Source organism: Lissotriton helveticus, chromosome 6 (genome assembly GCF_964261635.1).
Source record: "Lissotriton helveticus chromosome 6, aLisHel1.1, whole genome shotgun sequence".
NCBI classification, from domain to species: Eukaryota; Metazoa; Chordata; class Amphibia; order Caudata; family Salamandridae; genus Lissotriton; species Lissotriton helveticus.
Window position 1 is genome coordinate 508655448 of NC_136067.1, and position 13941 is coordinate 508669388.

Here is a 13941-nt window from a genome sequence, read left to right on the forward strand (position 1 = left end):
CAAATCCCCAGAGATCAGTGTGCAATCAGGTAAAGTAGAAAGTTATACCAGAAAGCCATTAAAAGAAGGAAGTCGGCAATGAAGGAGGAGAAATGGGAATCTATCATGGGAGCTTGCCATTCGAAAGGCCCACTAGCTTTTGGAAAGGTTCTGCAGTCCGTTTTAACCCCTGTTTCACCAATAGATAACCAATTTTTCGGCAGAGGCATAGGTGGCACACTTTACGGGGCTGTATTCTACCGACTGTCAGTCTGTTGATGCCTCAGTGCAGTTGCCCCCAATGTGCCCAAAACTTGTTTTTAATGAGTAAGGGGTTCTCAAAGCAATCACAGAAATTAGATGTAAGAAGGCTCCGAGGCCAGATGGAATCCCACTTGATATATTCAGGGAAGACCCAGTGTTCTGGACCCTGGTACTTACTTCAGTATTTAACTCTACCTGAAGTGAGGGTGTGTCCAGATCTTGGAGGTCATCTATAATCATCCCTGTTTTAAAAAAAGGAAATATGCATGATGTCAAATGTTAGTGCCCGATATTCCTTCTGGATTCCTCAGTTAAAATTATTGGGAGAGTTGTATTGGATCGTTTACTGGATTAGATTAATGTGAATAGCATACTTGCACCAAGTCAGTATGGGTTTAGAAAGGGGCGCGGGACGATTGAGCAGTGCCATAACCTTCACCTCACTGTGGCAAAATACAAATATGCCAACGGTGTCTCCACCCGCTTAGCGTTCATGGACCTGTCCAGCACATTTGATTATGTTTCCCGTTCGAAGCTGTGGGCCATCTTAGAGAGCATGGAAATTGACGTGGGGCTTTTTACATTATTAAGGCACCTCCATCATGATCTTTCTGCCTCAGTCAAGTATGGAAGTGCTGGAGAATGCACAAAATTGTTCAGTATTAAGCGTGGGGTGCGCCAAGGTGCGTCCTTGTCCCTATCCTTTTTCTTCTCTATACAAACAACCTGAGAAGACACTGGTTTCTGTTGGGGCGGACGTTTCGCGTATGGAAAAAACAGCTGTGCCCACACTGCTTTATGCTAACAATGCCGTTCTTCTGGCAAGGACTGGCAACGGGGCCTAAAAAATACTCATTGTTAGTTACGTTAGGTTTATGAAGGACCTGGGCCTGGAGCCAAACTTCAAGAAAACATTCACTATGATATGTGGCCCGAAAAAAAAAAACTTGAACATTAAATATAGTAGGAAAACCCCTAGAGAGGGTCAGCTCTTTCCCCCATTTAGACCAGAATTTTGATGAAGGCTGCATGAGGCATGTGTGCACTAAAAATATAATAACTGTACTAGTTTGAACTTGGCGATAAGGGGTTACCAGATTGGCCGCACTAAACGAGCAGTTTAGGAAAGTAATATTATTACGCTCTACCCCCCACAGAGGCACCGCCCAACCTCCCTGTAAACAATCAATTATCCAATTGGGAAGGAGCGTAAAAGTAATACAATGAGTATACAATAACTACTATTCGCAATAACACTTCTCCAAAAGCATCTTCTGTATTTTCCAATGTTCTTTTTATTCTTATTGACTCAAAAATCCTCAAAAGGTCACAGTACAATTCAACAGCCAACGCGTTTCGTCCCGTGTTGGGACGTCCTCAAGGCTGTGAAAGAAAGTACAAACAAAAAATCACCAACATGTTCTTCTATAGGCAAAATACATAAGCCAGCCAATATACATCCATCTTTTGATATGATGAGCACCGTGAGCAGACTTTGAAATCACTTCCATAAGAAATTTACACATTGCTAAACATAACCACTTTTCGATGCAATAAAATAACACTGCCTAATGAACATTCTAAGCCTCCAAAGGGCTGGATGTAACCTTCCAGTTACAGTATTCATCTCTATTGTTGGATCCCATTGAGCTTCATATTCTTCATAACTTTTCTCACACTACAAAACCTCAACATTACACAATGGCTCACCTTAAATAACTTTTGTTCCAATCAATATGTAAACGGAAAAAATCCTATCCTTTCGTGGTATTTAGAAGGCGACCCAAAATCTGAATTTTGTTTAAAATCTATAACGTAGAAATAGATAACACATCAGTAGAATAAAGTGCTGACCAGGATGTCCTTGCTTCCTCACGGTCCTTTACTCATCAACCAACCCTCATGTACCACTGGCATGGTAGTCCCCCCAGGGTAATTCAGCCTCCCTAGTCCATCATTACCTGTGTTCTCCCTACTATTCTCTTCCTATTTATGCCAATTTGCAACCTCAAAGACCGCCTGATGCTCCCTGAATAATGAGCTGTACCAAAAACATACACATGACCATATTATTTTCGTGATCTCCTCCTATGTTACTAAATCTTACTCCTCTACAATGGTCTATGACTTACTTAATATAATCTCCTGATATTCATCTTCATATTTTCCAAATAGTTGCATCAAAGCCATCCATCTGATATTTCTTGAATAAAGCGCTGTTCCTAAACACATAAATGACCATATTGTGTCAATTAACATGTGCCCCCCAAGTCTGACCTAGCTTTCTCAAATCCCCACAGTCCCAAAAAAACAGCTTGCGGGGATTCTCACCTTCTTTCAAAATATCTTTCTTGAATAGCGGACTCCTTTCTGGTTCCCCTCATAACATAATACTTCCCATGTCTCCTCTTCCTTGATAAGCACTGTACAAAAAGCAGACACCAGGACACTAGGTTACCCCACCGGATACCAACAAATCTACATCTCCTAGCTCTGTTCTATCCATATTCGGCTCTCACCTCTCATTTACTTGACCGTCGCCTCTATCATCATCCGTGCACAAACCCGATTCAGTTTGTACTAACACCATGTAGAGCTCGTACTTTTATACCTTGTAACTCCAATCACCAAACACCAATAAACCCCCTTGTTCGTCTCAAATTCCAGACACCTGAGTGCCTATTCGGAGTCCCTCTGTGGTCGGCAACTAATACAACTCATAGTTAACATTCACTCATTTTGCGCCACTGCGTCCTGCCTTCTGATTCGTTAAAAACAGAAAACAAGCCCTCCTATTGGTTCTGCTTCAGCCAATGCCCGCTGTGGTTTGCTAGTCGAGGGCAGTGTATATCTCCATTCCCTTTCTACCGAAACCGAGTACTACAATGTATTGTCTCATCAAAACTACCAGTATCAAACGTTGTTTTTGCCGGAGTCATTCTTAACACACTACCTATGTATTTTATTACACAAACAGCGTCTCTCATCATTTCCTCATTCCAAAAACAAACCCCGACTCCGCATGCAAGTCTCGAATACAACGCTCATATTAACACCTCTGATTGGCTCACACCAATAATACAACCATCTCATTTGTTCTTTCTCAGCCAATGTCAGCCGTCCTACGTTACCGATCCGGAACCACATCGCATGCCTGTTCGAAAAGAGTTACCACACTGCGTAAGGATTAGATCACTCCTATCTTAATGCGTATATTACCAAAGCCTCGTTTATTTATGACATAGTTGATTAGCACACATACCCGAACTCCCAAATATGTTCAGGAACGCATATTCCGTTCCTGAATTTTATCCAAACACTTCTTATAGGCTAGTCACCGAAAATAAGTTTTCCCATTGGCCAGGCCTCCTCCAATCCCTGCCATTGTTTATCATGCACGATGCATCAACGACACCGATCTCTTCATCTATTTACCAAGCTCTCAATTGCCGAACTTGCAAAAAATGAGCCTTATACATCGCAATAAATATGATATGTCAAAAATGCGTCTCTAATGACCCGTCCATAGACGAACATATTTCACTTTAGATCAGTATTTATATACAGCCGAACCACGTCTATAATAACTCCTCTGTAGGCAACCCGGCTTCAACTGCTAATAAATACTTCACAATCAGCTATTCTCTCCTACCACACTCGTACTTCATAATCAGCTATTTTCTCCAACCAAGTACATCAATGCATTGCATACCGACCCGGTCACAGTTCATTCTGATACTCGGGCCATGTCGTACACATCAGATCTTTCTTACCCTTATTTTCTTGATTGGTAGCACTCTAAATTTGACTTGTTAACCCAACAAAAGTACTTCCCTCAAAAGGAACCATATTCATTACATCAAACTTCATGTATATACTGCACAATGCCCTACACAGGGCTAAATTCTAGGATACAAACTATGAAGCTCTATCGTGACCCAATAGTCCATATATACTAGAAGAGGTTACTCCAAAAAGTAATGTAATTCTGAATCCTTGTTGAGCCCATGTTTTACCGATCTACATTTGCTGATCCACCTTGCCTCAATGTGTCTGATTTTTTGATCTCAGTCTCCCCCCTTACATTTTGAGGCACCTTCTGAATTCCATGGAATTTGAACATTTTTCGCATTTTGTGCTCATTCTCCATATGTACAAATAATGGTACTTTAATATCTCCATTAATTACCGCACGCCTGTGCTCCTGAATCCTGACTTTTTACGGTCTTTTGGTACTACCAATATATAGTTTAGTACAATCACAAATAATCATGTAAACCACACCTGTACTGTTGCAGTTGATAAACTCATTAATCTGATACTGCTTGTTGCCATTATATACAAAGTTCTTGGTTCTGGTCATGCCTAACCCACACACATTACATGACCCACAAACGTAAAAACCTTTCGGGGGAGCCGGTAACCAATTTCCAGTACATGGGCCCTCAACTTGAATATAATTACTGGATATTTTGTCCTTAATGTTTTTGCATTTTTTATACGTCAACCTAGGTTTCTCACCTATCAATCCCACCAAACCAGGAACACCCTTCAATAAGTTCCAGTTTTTATTCAAAGCCTTTCTGATCAATTCTCCCTCAGAACAATACATTGTTATGAAAGATATTTTCCTCTCTTGATCCTTTTGATTTTTCTGCACTAATGATTCTCTGCTGATACTCGATACCCTTTTCCTTGCCTTGGTGAGAAGTTTTCTAGTGTAACCTCTCTGGCTCAGCCTCTCCTGTAAATTTTCTAACTCTTCTGTGCAGTCATTGTCCCGACTGCAATTTCGTCGCACCCGGACCATTTCACCGTACGGGATCCCTGAGATCAACGAAGCCGGGTGAAAGCTATCTGCCCGCAGTATCGAATTGGTGGCTGTTGTTTTCGTAACAGCTTACTTATTATCCTGTCGCCCTGTACTACTAACGTCACATCAAGAAACTCTATCTGTTTGGTGCTACAACTCATGGTTAATTTCACATTGAAATCATTTGAATTCAAGTAATCCAAATATTTGTTAAGTTCCAAAGACGATCCCCTCAAAATTATTAGGATGTCGTCTATGAACCTGGCCCAAAAAAGGACCAGGTCCGTCCAATCCGTAGCATTTCGGCCCCAGGCATGCTCCCTCTCATACCAACCCATGAAAAGGTTGGCATAAGAGGGAGCAAACCTGGATCCCATCGCCGTCCCTCTTACCTGGTGATACCAGGTGTCCTCAAATAGAAAAAATATTGTTCATCAGAATCAATTCGCTCATGTCAACTAACATCTTGGAGTGGTGTTGTAAACTTGCACTCCTGCTCCCTAGAAAATCAATCAATCAATCAATCGCGGCATTTGTAAAGCGCGCTACTCACCCGGGAGGGTCTCAAGGCGCTGGGGGAGAGGGTGTGTTACTGCTCGAACAGCCAGGTCTTGAGCTGCTTCCTGAAGGAGATATGGTCTTGGGTTCGCCAAAGGTGGGTGGGGAGGGAGTTCCAAGTCTTGTCTGCCAGGTAGGAGGCTCTGCGGATGCATGGTACGGTGGAGAGGGTGTGGCTGGTCGATCGTAGCTGGCGGGTGGGCGAGTAGAAGGTCATGCGGTTGTTGAGGTACTTGGGGCCCAGGTCGTGGAGAGCCTTGTGTGCATGGGTGAGGAGTCTGAACGTGATTCTCTTGCTGACGGGGAGCCAGTGTAGGTCTCTCAGGTGTCTGGTGATGTGGCTGTGTCAGGGGATGTCCAGGATGAGTCGTGCGGAGGCGTTCTGGATGCGTTGGAGTTTTTTTTTAGTTTGGCTGTGGTTCCGGCATAGAGGGTGTTCCCGTAGTCCAATCGGCTGGTGACGAGTGCCTGGGTAACGGTCTTCCTGGTTTCAGTGGGGATCCATCTGAAGATCTTGCAGAGCATGCGCAGGGTGTTGAAGCATGACGATGAGACAGCGTTGACTTGTCTGGTCATTGACAGGGAGGAGTCCAGGATGAAGCCCAGGTTGTGTGCGTGGTCCGTTGGCTTGGGAGCGGTGCCCAGGGCCGGGGGCCACCAGGAGTCGTCCCAGGCGGAGGGTGATGATCCCAGAATGAGGACTTCCGTCTTGTCTGAGTTCAGTTTAAGGCGGCTGTTCTTCATCCAGTCGGCGACGTCTTTCATCCCTTCGTGTAGGCTGGCTTTGGCGGTGGTGGGGTCGTTGGTGAGGGAGAGGATCAGCTGGGTGTCGTCGGCGTAGGAGACGATGTTGAGGTTGTTTTGGCGTGCGATGGCTGCGAGGGGGCTCATGTAGACGTTGAAGAGGGTTGGGCTGAGTGAAGATCCTTGTGGTACGCCGCAGATGACTTCGGTGGCCTCGGATCTGAACGGCGAGGAACGAGACGAACCACTCCAGTGCTTTCTCTCGGATTCCGATGTTGCTGAGGCGCTTCACTAGGGTGCGGTGGCAGACAGTGTCGAACGCCGCAGAGAGGTCCAGGAGGATGAGGGCCGCTGTTTCCCCAGTGTCGATCAGGGTTCTGATGTCGTCGGTGGCTGCGATTAGGGCGGTCTCGGTGCTGTGGTTGGACCGAAACCCGGACTGCGAGGGGTCGAGGGATCCGTTCGTCTCGAGGAAGGCGGCGAGCTGTCTGTTGACGGTCTTCTCGATGACTTTGGCCAGAAAAGGAAGGAGTGAGATGGGACGGTAGTTCTTGAGGTCGGTGGGGTCCGCCGTTGGTTTCTTCAGGAGGGCGGTAAGCCCGGCGTGCTTCCAGCTCTCCGGGAAGGTGGTGGTGTGGAAGGAGGAGTTGATGATGTCCCGGAGATGGGTTGCGATGATGGCGTCGGCTTTGTTGAAGACGTGGTGTGGGCAGGGATCGGTAGGAGATCTGGAGTGCATGGGTGTGTGGTCTGTGCGTCGAAGCTGTGTGTATGTCGGCGATCTTGCGGTGGAAGAACGAGGCGAGTGAGTTGAAGAGGTCTTGCGAGGGAGTAATGTCGTTGTTTCCGACGCTGGGGTTGGAGAACTCTTTGACGATGCTGAAGAGTTCCTTGCTGTCGTGGGTGTTGATGTCCAGTCGTTCTTTGAGAGCCGATTTCTTGGTGGCGCGGATCAGCTGATGGTGCTTGCGGGTGGCGTGCTTGAGGGCAGTCCTGTTGTCTGTGGTCTGGTCGAGCTGCCAGGCTTTCTCGAGGGTGCGGCAGTTCTTCTTGGATTCCTTGAGTTCGTCGGTGAACCAGGGGGTTTTCTTGCTGCCGGGTCTGCTGGGAGGGTTCTTTAGTGGTGCAAGGTCATCGGCGCAGGCGGTCAGCCACTTTGTGAGGTTGCTGGCTGCTTCATTGGGGTCCGTTGTGCTGGTGGGAGTGTTCTGGCTGAGGGAGGCGGTGAGCTGCTCGGAGGTGATCTTGCTCCAGCTCCGACGGGGAACCTGTTGCGAGTGGTGGTGGGTCGTAGTTTTTCTGAAGCTGAAGTGAACGCAGCTGTGGTCGGTCCAGTGGAGTCCGGTGGGTGGCTGAGAAGGAGATGTGTTTGCTGGATGAGAAGACGGGGTCCAGCGTGTGGCCGGCGTAGTGGGTGGGGGTGTTCACCGGTTGCTTGAGTCCGAGGTTAGCGAGGTTGTCCAGCAGGGCGTTGGTGTTTCTGTCATTGTTGTTCTCCAGGTGGAAGTTGAGGTCTCCTAGGAGGATGTAGTCGGCGGAGGGAAGGGCGTGTGGGCTGATGAAGTCTGCGATGTCTTCGCTGAATTGTGTGCATGGACCCGGGGGTCTGTAGATGAGGGTGCCTCGGAGGGTGGTCTTGGGGTCGGTGTGTATCTGGAAGTGCAGGTGTTCGGCGGCGGTGAAGGTTTCGTCGGAGTCAGTCGAGATGCGGATGGTGTTCTTGTGTACGATGGTGATGCCTCCTCTCGTTTGGTTGACGCGGTCCTTCCGGGTGATCTTGTATCCGTCTGGGATGGCTATGGCGATGTCGGGTGCTGAGGAGGCGTTCATCCAGGTTTCGGTGAGGAAGGCGACGTCCGGTGCTGTCGCGTCGAGCAGGTCCCAGAGTTCCACGGCATGCCTGTGGACGGAGCGGGTGTTGAGCAGGATGCACTTCAGGTGGTTGCTGCTGGTGCTCGAATCGGCGGGGGTGGTGCCGGTCCGGATGCAGGTGAATCGGCAGGTTTGGCAGGCAAAGGGTCCGTGGGTGCGTCTCGGGGTGGCTCGGTAGCAGGCAGGGTTCCGACCGGCATTGAGTGCGTTGAGAGTGGCGGCGTCATAGGTCCGTTGGGTGGGCTTGCCTCGGCGAGGGCCAGGGGTCCTGGCGCTGGGTGCGGTCCAGGCGCGTACAGGCGCAGACGGGCTTGCCTTTGGCGTGCCTTCGGCGCACAATCGGCGCGCCCGCTGCGCGTGCGTGGAGGCGACATAAGAAGGGAGCCGGGAGGGAGGGTCCGCTGGGTGGGGGGTGGGGAGGAAACAAACGGCTGGCGGGGGCGAGGCCGCAGGGAGGCAGCGGCAGGAAAGACGAGTGCGGGCGGCTCAGCGGCGGCTGGGTCACCTGCAGCGTCAGCAAAAAAATCAGGACAGGAGCAGGAGGAGCGTGGGGGCGACCCGGCCTAGGCAAGGCACAGTGGTCGCTCCCGAAGTCAGGAATGAAGTCCCCTTAAGAAGGGAGCCAGGAGGGAGGGTCCACTGGGTGGCGGGAGCGGGGGGGCCAATCGGCTGGCGGGGGTGGGGCCGCAGGGAGGCAGCGGCGGGAAAGACGAGTGCGTGCGGCTCAGCGGCAGCTGGGTCGCCTGCAGCGGCAGCAAAAAAATCAGGACAGGAGCAGGAGGAGCGTGGGGGCGACCCGGCCTAGGCAAGGCACAGTGGTCGCATTAGTGCTTCTTGACCCTTGTCGTTATTGATGCACGTATACAACCCCACTACATCCATTGTCACCAATACCATTCCGTCCTCCCATTTGAAGTCCTGTAGTTTATTTAGGACATCAGTAGTATCCCGTATATACGAGGGCAAGTTTACCACTAGTGGTTTTAAAAAACCATCTACGAACTCCGATAAATGTTCCGTGATACTCCCTATACTGGAGACTATAGGTCTGCCAGGGGGATTTGTTTTGCTCTTGTGTATTTTCGGTAATGTGTATAAAATTTGAAAAGTGGGATGAATTACATTTAAATACTTGTATTCCTTATTGTCTAACAACTCCTCTTCCTTCCAGGTGTACCGCCTCTCCTAAATGCATCTAGATACTTCTTTCATAGTGTTGGAACTCATGTTAACATAACAGTCTTGATCGCTCAGTTGTGCTCTGATTTCCTCAATATAATTAGTTTTATTCATTATGACAATATTCCCCCATTTATCGGCCTCCCGAATTACTATAGAAGTATCTTTCCTGAGCTCTTGTATTGCCACCTTTTCCGAGTGGGGTAGATTCCTTTTGTTGTATTGAGATTTGCTATAAGCTGTGTCCTCTATCTTATGAAATTCATCTAATGTCCTCTGTGCATATATATCTATGGCTGCAAACTGATTACCCTGAGGGATAAATTTGGATTTCGACCTTTGTCCACTAGTGCATGTATAATCCATATCTATGTTACATAAACTGGCTACATCATCAATATCTAAATCAAAATCACCAGATATCGACATCAATAAATGAATATTTTTCAACTCAGCTGTAGTTATCTCTGAATTTTTATTTTGCAATTTCTTTTGTACACTACCATCCAACATGGAGAAAAAACTCTTCAGTTTTAAATTACGAGTAAACTTAAATAAATCAATTTCCAAATTTACAAAATCACATTCATTGGTAGGACAATATGACAACCCTTTTTTCAGATGGGATAGTTCATGCACATTGAGTACCCTGTCCGACAAATTAATAACTTCCAATTCACCCTTTGCAGCCATATCATGATTTATTTCTTGTTCTTGTCCTGACTCCTTGTTCCCATTCTCGTATTTGCGGTGTTTCTTTCCCCTTCTATGTCTCCTGGAATCTTTCTCTCCGACCTTTCCTTATCCTTTTCAACTCCTCGCAAAAAGAAGAACTTTTAATGGGTGCACCCCCTGTTGCCAAAGCTGTCGTTTCCTCAATAGACGATATGCTAGAACTACTATAGTTCGTGGTGCTACTTAGGTCTCCTACTGGTACAATCCCACCCGACTGTTGTATCTTTGGTTTGGTTAATTCATTGTAACCCTGGGCAAAAGTAAATATTCTCCCTTGAGCATAACCGCGTTCATCGCGTTTTAACTTGCTTAATTTCTTTTTTTTATTTTAATTGGTGACGGTTCATTACCTCTTTCAATATCACATTGTTTTTCTCTAATAAATCAGGTAAATTCATATCCTGAATCTCCTTTTCCAAATCCGAAATCTGCTGTCTCAACTGCTCTACTTTCCTATCCGCATTTTTTATAAGTTTGTTCATCATATTAAATGATGATGCATACAAGTTTTCATCCCATTCTTTGAGATGGTCATCCTCCAAGTTGTCAACAGTGGGAAATATCAAAATACGTAGGCCCCTGGGAATCCTCTTTTGGTCCATATAATTTTTAATAGTTATCCCATCCCACCATTTCGACAATTCGGATTTACGCAGTCGTGCAAGTTTCAGAAATTTATCACGTAAACTGATTCTCTTGTTATCTTTGCTGCTTACGCTACTGCTTGATTTAGTCATCTGAAAAACCTCTGCTGATATCTTGTCCCTGTCGTCATCCATTACTTGGCCCTAATGCACCAGAACCCCTACAAAAACTCTACTAGTCTGAACTTGGCGATAAGGGGTTACCTGATTGGCCGCACTAAACGAGCAGTTTAAGAAAGTAATATCGTTACGCTCTACCCCCCACACATTGCGAATAGAAGTTATTGTATACTCATTGTATTACTTTTACGCTCCTTCCCAATTGGATTAATTAAAAATAGAATAACCAGTTACACCCAAGAAGTAGGTACTACATTCTCGCTTGCCATGCCTGTTGGTAAAAAGCCCACGCTCTCATATTAGAGATATACAAACACAAATGCTTGCCCATTTAACATATGGAATGGGTATCTGGTGCTGCAGGGATGTACATTCAGTGCAGATAGAGATGAATAGATTCTGCTGCTGGTTATTAGGTATCTCTCCCTCATCTCCGCATTATTACGTACATCTGGAGCTAGGCCTTGAGTATGTGCAGGACACCGTAAGTGCTGGCCCTCTGGTGCCCAATTTGGTTCAACCAAGAAGCAGACTTTAATCGGGCGGTCATTAGAGATTGTTTAAGTTGTGCCCCTGGTCTGACCATTCCATGGCTCAAATAGATTAAAACTTTTTGGCACTTGGCTGTGCCTCGTTGTCAGAGCACCCAGAGGAAATTGCAAAAAAGGACAGAAAGTGAGTTTGGGACAGTTTTAGCAAGCACAAACAAACCTCTAGGGAACTTATGGAACTGGCCAAACCCTCAGTTAGAGATTATTGCCTCATTCAAGCAACTCCATCTATTGCCACGTATCTTTAATTGTGACCAATGTTTACGAGATAAACTTGTTGACAACATTTAGGCTGGGTTCTTTCCGTTGGGTGATATGTTTTATCTTAGGTCAGTATTTAACTAACACTGTTGCCACTTGCCCATGTGATGAGCAATTGAGTCAAACAATTTTACATTTTGTTTTTTTTCTATCAATTTTATCTCCTGTATACTAGTATACTAGGAAGTTTTTATTACCGTTACTGTGCATATATACATTTTCTACCTACAGCAACTTAGTGATGTAATGTTCTGAAGTGTACTCTCGCTAAGGGAAGGAGCATGCTGTTTTGATGAAAAAAGCACTATAGTAAGTTTAATAGTTATGGTTTCTGATGTTTCTTAAATGTTTAATACTAGCGCCAAATTTGAATAATTTTTAATCAACTGACACCAGATAGTAGCTCCCTGGATTCGGAGCTGGAATTATTGCACAGCCACTTTATCCATAGTCAAATTAACAATTGTAATGTTTGCCTTGCAGTTGTGAACTTTTTAAAGCGCACTCTAGTTAAGTGAAGGAGTATGTTGTTTTGATGTAAAAAGCACTTTAGGGATTTTAGTAATTATTGTTCCTGATATGTTTTTCAAATGTTCAAAGCTAATATCAATTTTTCAATATTTTTTATTAATTGCTACTTTATAATAGCTTCTGGAATTGGAACAGGTTTTATTGCACAGTCACTTATTCGATGGTAAATTAGACCTTCCTGCACTGTCACTTTATTTATCATATATTAACATGAAGAGCTTAAACTTGTAAAAATGTGGCAGTTCTTAACTTACAAGGACTCGTACTCTTTTTAATATGTGCCTTTTACTGCTATTTCTTCAATGATAAAGCCAGACTTTTAATCACAATTCTGAAAATGCCACGTTTAAAAAGTTTTCTAATCCTAACCATTTGGTATCTGCAGCCTGATCCTTGATCACATGCCTGGATGTAGCTGGCAGTTGGTCCTTATGGGTTGCTTCCAGACAGGGAAGACCAAAGGAAGGTGGGGGGTAGGGGCAGCTGCTGAACTTGTTGCACTAACTTTAAAATCGTTTTTTGAAAACTGACCAATGCTTTTTAATCTTTTTACCATATTGTTGCACTTTGGGAAGCTGGTAGTTGCCATTATGGTTAGCGCTCCAGCTTTTCAGGTGCCATTGTGCGGATGCGCTGTCAGTGTCATCCACTCATTGAGTTAGAGGGGGAATTGAATTGTGTTGCTACTAATCGGGGAGAGCTGCTGAAATTGTTGCACAACCATATGTAGATACTGTTCCCTGCTCTTCCTTGGGTGAGTGATCCCAAGCCACATACCAAGGAGAAAGTTGTTTGGCATATGTTCTTGATTATTTGTAGATAGCTCCCATGTAACAAGTTAGCGCTCTTGGCCTTCTTAGAGAAGAAAAAAAAAACGGATGCATTATTTTTTACAGAAACCTGGCTCCACGCGTAATCTGAGTCAGATCTTAAGTCCTGCCCCTGGATATTATATCCATCATAAAGATTGAGAGAATAAGAAGGGCTGAGGCATTGCGATTAGTTTTAAAGAAGGATTTAGTTGCCTTATTGAAACTGCACAACTCCCACATTGCAAAAGTTTGTCTTTTGCTATCTCTTTATCTCCTACAACTACCTTTTCAATAGCCTTATCATATAGGCCTCCAGGCCCAAGAGGGAAATTCCTCCAATCCCTCTCCAAAGTAATCACAAATTTAGCTAGTACCAGAGTGAACTTTTCCATATTAGGAGTCTTCAATCTCCATTTGGAAGAGCTGGCGAGAACTCAAGCCACTGGCCTCTTACAGGATAGTTTGGCCATCCACCTGTCTGAAAGGGTGTCTGAACCCACACATGAAAAAGGCCATTTACTAGATCCTGTTTTCTCCAAGAATCATATGATAAAAGTTCAAGGTCCCTCTCCTCTAACCTGGTCAGACCACTTCATGATCCCTTTTGTTTGGGAAATCGCTCATCTGCCTCCAATAAACCAGTCACTTGGAAAGATCATTCCTTGATCTAAATTACCTTTTGAATTAAGGAAACAGGCCCTTAATGACGCTAGACCTATGCGAGGCAAATCCGCAATCCGTGCAGTTAAGAGCGATGGGGGGGTGGGGCAGGGGGCATTTGACAGAAGACTGAATAGGATTCATCTATTTATTTAATTCCACTGTGCTTACCTGCACGTACCGCCTCTGAAATGAAAAGACCCCCCAGTGGAACAAAT

General features: G+C 45.4%; 1 protein-coding gene and 1 long non-coding RNA gene across 2 annotated transcripts in view; one reads left to right on the top strand and one right to left on the bottom strand.

The window, feature by feature from the left end:
- The window catches only part of HCRTR2 (hypocretin receptor 2), a 1670131-nt gene that overhangs the window by 303550 nt on the left and 1352640 nt on the right, over positions 1–13941 (top strand). The gene's annotated exons all lie outside the window — the stretch shown is intronic.
- Positions 396–2949, bottom strand: LOC144761421 (uncharacterized). Its single transcript, XR_013595712.1, has 4 exons — positions 2763–2949; positions 2575–2666; positions 2376–2465; positions 396–1626 (listed from the first exon to the last, which is right to left on the bottom strand). It is a non-coding gene; the product is annotated as an uncharacterized LOC144761421 (long non-coding RNA).